Genomic DNA, 9,335 nt, shown 5'->3' on the forward strand with positions numbered 1-9,335 from the left:
TATTTTTAATGCTTCCTGGATGATTTCATTGTGTAGCCAATGTTAGGAAATAGGTCTCTAAGTAGACGATGATCTCTTTGCTCCTCCTATAATATTTTGGTCAAGTAAAACCATAGCTAAAAATGAGGTAACAAAGAGACTTAAAATGCTTCCAACAAGTCTTATATTTAGGCAATGCTATATTTTAAATCACAATAAATATAAAGCAAAAGTAAAACTACTCAAAAAATGTGATGAAAAGGAATTCTTCAAATTATAGTGCTTGAGTCTAGAAAGGAAACTTTGGTAAAGGGTGCATAAAACAGGTGCAGGCAAAGACACAGGGAGCCTGCTTAAATTTTGTTAATCATGTTTAGATAAAAATTCTCACTGAGGGTTACTATCCTTTCAGGTCAACTTGTTTCCTTTAATTCTTAATATGGGAAACAATCTTTAAACAACTATCTGCAATATAAATTGATACAGAAAATAACAGTATTTTTCTGCTTACAAAAACATATTCCTTCAACTAAAGATAATATTCAAAGACATAAAAGCAGCAAACTCTGAATTGTTCACAAAAAGAGAAACTTTCCTGCACCTCTATTAAAGATGAAAGTGCAGATAAAAATTTGAGTACACGAAATCTGAGAAAGCAGTGTTATATAAAATTATATTCTGACAACATGATGAAAATAAAGCAGTAAATCTTTAATATAAAGTTGCTTAGGGATTCTTGATAGACAAATGGAGTTAGAATTTGAAATAAAAAAACACATTATGTATCTCTAATGAAGAAAGCATATGCTTTATTGCCTCAATGTTGTTTTTAGAAAATAACAAATTGCAAAGGGCAGGAAGAAACATCAGGTTGCAGCTAGAATACTACTCATGTATAAACTGAGGGTCTTATGAAAGGCATAATCACTATTAAAAAGTGAAAAAGTTGCAATTAATGCCAGAATTTAATTTTCTGAACCAGAAGAAAAAATGAGATATTGCCAAACTGAATTGTTTCCAGGGAATATTATAAAGAAAAGAGAACAGGAATGAGGATTAAAAACTTAAAATGAATAATATTAATATTATTGATGTGGATGCTATCACATTATTAATAAAAAGAAACTGTAATAGAAAGGTGATTTCATGAGAATAATTTCACAAGTGTTCTTGAAATTGAATTAAATATATAATTCATATATAATAAATTAAATTAAAAAGAAAAACTAATATCACCAAAGTTTATGCTGTCAGTGATTAATCAAGTTTTAGAATACCCCATTTGAATTGGAATTACAAATTATATGTGCATAATATATAATTATGGTGGGTGGGAGACATGTAACTTTGTACCCCAAAAGGCATCATAACTTTTCCAGTTTATTCAATTCCTTTGGGTAAATGGTCTTTCATGGTTTATTACTACTCTTTCATTCTTTATTTCTGAGTTCGTATAAATGTTATATAAACCTCATGGCCTTAACTGAGAGGCATTTGGTTTTGTGCTCTATCTTTCTAGTCTTTACTGGATTAGCTGAATAATTTATCCATTTATTCCTTGAACATCTGGGTATACCTCAGTGCATATGCACATGGGGTGTTCACACACAGGAAACCCAGGTCTCTTTTCTCACATGATTATTTTCTACCCATACACCCCTTTCTGATTCAGCTCTACCCTAGTTCTCAAAGGCAATGCTGATGATCTGAAAGAGTCATCTCCTCCATATGAACAAAATGATCAAGACTGAAGTAATAGACTAATAAAGAACAGTATTAGACTATAAATAATAAACAGAAAATATTAAAATGATCTGAGATTACAAATATTTATATGTGATATTTGTAAAGATTATAAAAGAGGTCTTTGAAAACATGAGCAGGGAGCAGGATACTGTGAAAAAGACCAGATGTTGAAAATAACTTAATCCCCACTTTCATTTTCTGTTTAGGATGTCAAGTGTGGGAAGTAGGATGAATTCATCATTCTACCTTGTCCCCACTTCTGCAAAAGCATAACTTTTCTTGACTCTATCAGAAAAGTGGGGTCACAGGGTAACTAACCCTCCTGAGATCTGAGGAAAGATAGATGCTTCCGAAAGAGACAAGATGCTAGTACTTTCTTTCCTACAGCAGATACCGTTGGGCAGATCAAAAAATCCAGCTAATTTCTAAATTTAACAAATTTCTAAAGGTTGAATACAGGCTATTGAGAGAACATAGACAAGCACCTGGAGTGACAGACAAAACCTCCTCACAGACATTTCCAAGTGATCACAAAAAGTTCAGGGAAAGCGAGAGTCCTGAGAAAGCACAATTCATAGTGCAGGCCTCAGGGAGGGGAACTCCGGCCACTGTGGGAAAGACTTGAAGGCTTTCCCCATCCTTCTCCCCTACCTTTCTCAGGGATCAAAAGCCATACATTGCTAAGTGAAGGACAACAAACACTGCCAGCCCTTGGACACAGGCGAAATCCTATTGCAGCTGGTGGAAGGAAACAGAAAACTTTCTATTCCTGAGGGAGGGACAGGAATACATCCTGGATGCAGACTTAGAGAGGGTTGTGGGAGATCATGGGGATCCTACCCCGAGATGGACTGAAGCTTAGTAAGTACAACAGAAGTTTGTACTTACTTTGCACTGCACCCCTTGCCCCCTCCCTTTAAAAGGCTTATAAACACTAAGTGCCAAAGAGCTATAGGTCTACTTTACATATGGAAATGAAATGCAAAATGTATGCAAATTTAAAAATTGCATATGGAAATGTAAAATATGACAACAGTAGCATAAAAATGGGAGGGAGGAAATGTGAATATATTGTCATAAGGCTTTGTGTTATCTGTAGAGAGATATAATTTCATTTTATTACAGGCTCTCATTAATTATAGATGTAAACCATAGCCAAACAGTCAATTTTTTTTAAAAGACAGATGAAAATAATATTGATCTGATAATATCAGAAGGAATGATGAGATAATGGCCTCTGAAAATCTGATCCTTCATAAAAGACGTAAGAACCCTGCAAAAAAAAGTTGTAAAAATCACTTGGTAAGAGTAGAAAATACCATAAAAGTATTTTAACTTGCCTAAGTTCAGTCCCTCTCTGACCAGATCTACAGCAGCCTTGAAAACAATAATCTCACAATCACATTAGCCATGAAAAACAGCATTTTAGCAGCCACTGGATGGGGCAAAAAGGGTGTGGAGCTCCTGCAAACCACATCCGCAAGAATGATTATGATCTGATCTGTTTGGCAGTTCACCAGAAACTCCCATTCTCAGAGGTTGTTTTTATTTGACCTAATGCAGAGTGTACTTACTACAAAAAGCTTTACTCTGAGATGGTCACTAAAAATTATCAGTGGTGATTGTTCACTTTTGCAACTGACTGGTGTGGTGAAAACAGTTGAGGCAAACAAGAAGTTGATAAAACACTTAAACTAAAAAGCTGAGGGGGCACCTGGGTGGCTCTGACCATTAAGCATCTGACTCTTGATTTTGGCTCAGACCGTGACTTCACAGTGTGTTGAGTTTGAGCCCTGCATAGAGCTCCGCACTGACAGTGCAGAGCCTACTTGGGATTCTCTCTTTCTGCCTCTCCTGCGTACTCTCTCTAAATAAATAAACTTAAAAAAAAAATAACAGATAAATAAATAAGTGAGGAATGAGCCTTCCATAAGGGGATTTTAAAAGCTTCAATATATTCCTGGGAATCTAGGTCTCCTGAAAGTGCACAGTTACTATGCATGACCAAATGGGAAGTGATTGCTGATGGATATGGGGTTCTTTTTAGGTGGGGGATATTCTTCTGGGATTCAATAGCAGGGCTGGTTTCGCTACTTTTTGGTAAAGTAGAAACCATCAATTTGTACATTTTACAAACACAGTTTATGTTAGGTGAATTATATATCAATAAAATAATAAATAGGGAAAATAAAGTGGATTAATAAAAATTCTCAACCCAAAAGATGGCAGAAAAAAAAGAAAAAGCATAGAACATATGGATTAAATAGAATATAACCATGAAGGTAGCAGATTTTAATCTCACCTATAAAATTTACCTTAAATATAAATTGTCTAAATACGCAATAAAAGACAGAGGCTATCAGATTGGATAAGTAAATTAAGAGCCAAAACTATGCTGTATTCAAGAAACCAATTGTAAGTATAAAGACAAAGTAAATTTACAAGTAAAAAGATGATATAAATATATGTATAAGGCCAACACTAGTCAAAACAAAGCTAAAGTAGCTATAGAAAGTCAAAGTAGGCTTCAGAAAAAGGAATTCTTATCAGTGATAAAGAGGGTCATTCCATAATGATAAAGTGATTCGTTCTGCAAGAAAACCTAAGAATTATTAAGTGTTTATCCACCTGGACATAACATTTTAAAAACACACGAAGGAACAAAAAAACTCATAGGACTGAAAATAAAAGTTGAAAAGTGGGGCGCCTGGGTGGCTCAGTCAGTTAAGCATCCAATTTCGGCTCAGGTCATGATCTTATGGTTCATGTGTTCAAGCCCTGCGTCAGGCTCTGTGCTGACAGCTTAGAGCCTGGAGCCTGCTTCGGATTCTGTGTCTCCCTCTCTCTCTGTCCCTCCCCCACTCATATTTTCTCTCTCTCTCTCTCTCTCTCTCTCTCCCTCTCTCTCAACATTAAGAAAATTTAAAAGTTAAAAAGTATTCTATGCAATAAAATGAACTTTAACAAATGTTAAAGAATTGAAATTACATCATGCATATTTAGGGAACATTACAAATTGAACCTGAAATCAATAACAGAAAGATGTCTGTAAACCCCTCAAATATTTCAGCATGAAACATAGCACATTGGTCACAAAGGAAACCTAAAATGAAAATGTAACATATCCAGTTGTGTAGGATGCACCTAAAGCAGTGTGTATAATGATATTTACTTCATTAAATGCCTACGTTAGAGGAGAGAGGTCTCAATTCATCGGTGTAAGCTTCCACCTTAAGAAATTAGAAAGAAGTAGCAAATTGAATCAAAATTTTACAGAAGTAAGTGTATAACAGATATAAATGCAGATTCCCACATTCATAGTAGCAATCTAAATGTCCTATGACAGTTGAATAAAGGAAAAAAAAAAACATATACACATACATTGGGATATTTCTTAGCCCTGAAAAAAGAAAGAAAATTCTATTATTTGTGATATTGATGGAGCTAAAGGACACTATGATAAGGAAAATAAGACACAGGAAGGGAAATACTGAATGATCTCATTTATATGTGGGATCTAAAATAGTCAAACCCATAGACTTGGAAGGATGGTCATTACCAGGGAATGAGGGAAGGGAGAAAGGGAGTAATGTTGGTCAAAGGGAAAAGTTTTCAGTTATGCAGGATGAATAAGTTTTGGAGATCTAACGTACAATGTGGTGGCTATAGTTAATAACACTGTACTATTCTTAAAACCTGCTAAGAGGATAATGGTAAATTAAATCTTCTCAACATGCACAGACACACACACAAATGGTTAAGTATTGAGTCAATTCATACTTTGATGAATTCTGGTCTTTATTTCACAATATATACATACATCACATTAAGTTGTACACCTTAAATGTACAATTTTTGTATCTCAGAAATGTCAATAAAATTGAAAAAATAAAAATAATAGATAAAATCAATATAAACTAAAGCTGTTTCTTTGAAATTGACAAAATGATAAAACATTCTTCAGAGTAACCAAAAATCAAAAGAAAATAAGCAAACTAAAAATATAGATAGAAGTGGGAATCTCATGAAAGGTGCTTTGGACACTGACCATACATACAGTAAGGCAATACAGAGAATGCACATTTCTAAGCACTTATATCTGACAACTTAGATAAAACAGAAAAATTGCTTCAAAGTCACAAGTGCCAGAGTTTACTCAAGATTAGTTATCTTTGCTGCTTACCAATATTAGGAATTAGCAAGGAAAGGAACATAAACAACAAGAATTTATGATCTCATAGTTTTTGTGGGTCAGAAGTCGTCCAAGCACCAATTTCATTGTGTTCTCAAAATGGAACAATCAAGATGTCAGTCAGGGCTGTGCTTTGATCTGTGCCTTTCCTGGGGACACATCTGCTTTCAAGTTCAGGTTCTTGGCAGAAATCATTTTAAGAATAGTAATAATAAATTTCTTAAACTAAGAGTAGAGAGCTACATACTTAACCTAAAAATGAGGCTCCAAAAATTTATTAAACATCTGCCATTTGATTGAGAATTGTTAGAAGCATTCTCTTTATATTAGAAATAAATAAAAACAGGGATGACCATGAACACTTTTTTTCTGATTAAACTAGTACGGAATGTCTAAATCAGCAAGATAAAAATAGTAGACAGTAGTATGAGATTTAAAATTGGAGATGCAGAAATAAAACTGCTATTATTCTCAGACAATATGATGACATACAGAGAAACCAAAAACTAAGAACAAGCTATTAGCATTATTTAAAAATTTTAAAAATCTGCTGGCTATGAAAACTTTAGTATATAACAATAAATCACATCTTAACACTAACAATAGACAATTAGAATATAAAATTTCAAAAAGGTATCATGTACCAGAAAAACAAAGTAAGTGGAAAAAATTAAAAATTATGTTAACACATTCTCAAAAGACCTCACTGGGATCCGTGAATTTCTATAAGTAGAAATTTTCTTTTGTTTTCTTATTTGTGTGACTGGAGATCAGAAACAAAAGCAAGATTCTCACTCCCAAGGCTCATACTGTTGTGATTCATTTTATTATCCAGTTCCCCAAATTATTCAAGTACCATAACGTATTTTTGACCATCAATACATGAGTACCACACTTCTTCAACTATTTGAGGAACACTTTAAATTCTCTTTGTAAGTTAGTGTCATATTTCTTCTTTATATATAATCACTACAAAATGATACACACTTCTCTAAGCTTTGCAAATATGCTTTCTATAACAGGCTTGGAAATGATGCATACATTTAGTAATCATAGCTAAATTTTTATGATTATAAGTGACAGATGTCTGCAGCTTGCAATCATTTTAACTTGACATTTTCAATTATTATAGCAATATTGATGAAAGAAGATTAAGAAGCTCTCAGATGCCAAATCCCATTATTTCAATTTTATATATAGCTGTCAGGGCCTAATAATTCCAAAGGGATACAATTGTTCTTTGGTAAAAATGCACAGGGAAGGTCCTCTTGGTAGCTTGAAATGTAATATAAACTCTTGAAAGGCAGATGATTAAAAGTGGGCATATACCTATTTTTTAACTTTCAATTCTCCTTGAAAATGAAAATTGAGCTTAAAATGAAACATAATCAACAAGATCATACTGCTTAGTATATTTTGACAATTTACTTGTCCTAACTTTTTAATAAATGTATAACTCGGAGTATATAAGCAAAGTTAGAAATAGAAGTTTTCTGAGGTTACGCATACTACTCTCCAGTATAGTATCTTTGTCCTTTTGTTTAATGTTTCTTTCAGCAAGAAATGTTTAGCCTAGTCTTTTTCAGTTCATTTTCTATAAGTAACTTATTTTATTTGATTTTGATTTTGATTTTTAGAGAGAGAGTGCAAGCAGGGGAGAGGGGCGGGGGCACGGGGGGCAAAGAGAATCTTCAACAGGCTCCATGCCCAGTGCGGAGCCCAATGTGGGGCTCGGTCCTGTGATCATGACCTGAGCTGAAATCAAGAGTTGGACACGACAGACTGAGTCACCCTCAATTCAGTTTTGAGGAGAGATGATAAAGAGTGTAGTTATATTTAAATCCTTGATGCTTGCACAGAAACCTCTTTGTACCACAGCACATTCTAACCTATTGTAAATTATTATGAATTGCCTCTTAAAAAATAAAAAAAAAAAAAAAACAACTTCGAAATTTATCCAGTTCCTTTTTTTCTTTAGTTTTGAAAAATGTATTTTGTATAGAAGATAAACCTAAAATGAAAATGTTTTCTTTTTTTTTTTTTTTTTTTAACATTTATTTATTTTTGAGAGAGAGCACAGTGGGAGAGAGGCAGACACCGAATCTGAAGCAGGCGCCAGGCTCTGAGCTTTCAGCACAAGAGCCTGACACGGGGCTCAAACTCAAGAACCACGAGATCATGACCTGAGCCAGTCAGCCACTTAACCAGCTGAGCCACATGGGTGCCCCTAAAGGTCTCCTTTTTATATGAGTGCCAGTCATACTGAACTAAGGGCCCACCCTACTCCAGTTAATGGATTGCATCTGCAGTGTCCCTATTTCTCATAAGGTAACATTCTGAGGTACCGTGGGTTGACTAAAGATATGAGTTTTATGGGGACACATTTCAACCCAAGTAATAATGCAACTGTAAAATAGTATGTTTATACTATGTTTATATGTAAAATAGTATGTTTAGAGAAGAAATAACGCTAAAAATAGATTATTTCAGAAGAGAGGAGGCAACCGTTCTCTATTCATCTTATAAGGAATTGTAAGCCTAATAACAAAATCAGATGAAAACGTTACTAAGAAGGAAAATTATGGGTCATAACTTCCCATGAACACAGACAAAAACAAATCCTTAAATAGTCTTACCAAATAAAATCCAGCAAAATCTAAAAAGAGTAATACAGTGGACTGCTGAGTAATGTGGGTCTAAACTGTATGGATCCACTTACACAAATATTTTTTACAGTACAATACTGTAAATGTATTTTCCTTATGATTTTATTAGCATTTTCTCTTTGCTTACTTTAAGAATACAATATATAGGGGCGCCTGGGTGGTGCAGTCGGTTGAGCGTCCGACTTCAGCCAGGTCACGATCTCGCGGTCCGTGAGTTCGAGCCCCGCGTCAGGCTCTGGGCTGATGGCTCGGAGCCTGGAGCCTGTTTCCGATTCTGTGTCTCCCTCTCTCTCTGCCCCTCCCCCGTTCATGCTCTGTCTCTCTCTGTCCCCAAAATAAATAAACGTTGAAAAAAAAAATTTAAAAAAAAAAAAAAAAAAAAAAAAAAAAAAAAAAAAAGAATACAATATATAATACATATGACATACAAAATATATGTTATTAGACTGTTTATGTCATTGGTAAGGCTTTTGGTCAACAGTAGGCTATTAGTAATTAAGCTAATAAGGATTTACAAGGTATACATGGATTTTTGACCATACAGGGGGTTGGTGCCCCAATTCTCACATTTTCAAGGGTCAGCTGTTCATAAACTAGTTTGTTCCAGGGATGCAAGTGTGATTTGACATTAACAAATAAATCATGGTAATTGATCAAAGTAATAAAGAAAAGGCAAAAACCAGGAACATTTTAATAAATCAGGTAAAACTGATAAAATTCAGCAAGCATTCATAAAAATCCTTGCTTTCATT

This window comes from Puma concolor, chromosome C1 (genome assembly GCF_028749965.1).
Source record: "Puma concolor isolate L17-30 chromosome C1, mPumCon1.1.hap2, whole genome shotgun sequence".
In the NCBI taxonomy this organism is placed as follows: domain Eukaryota; kingdom Metazoa; phylum Chordata; class Mammalia; order Carnivora; family Felidae; genus Puma; species Puma concolor.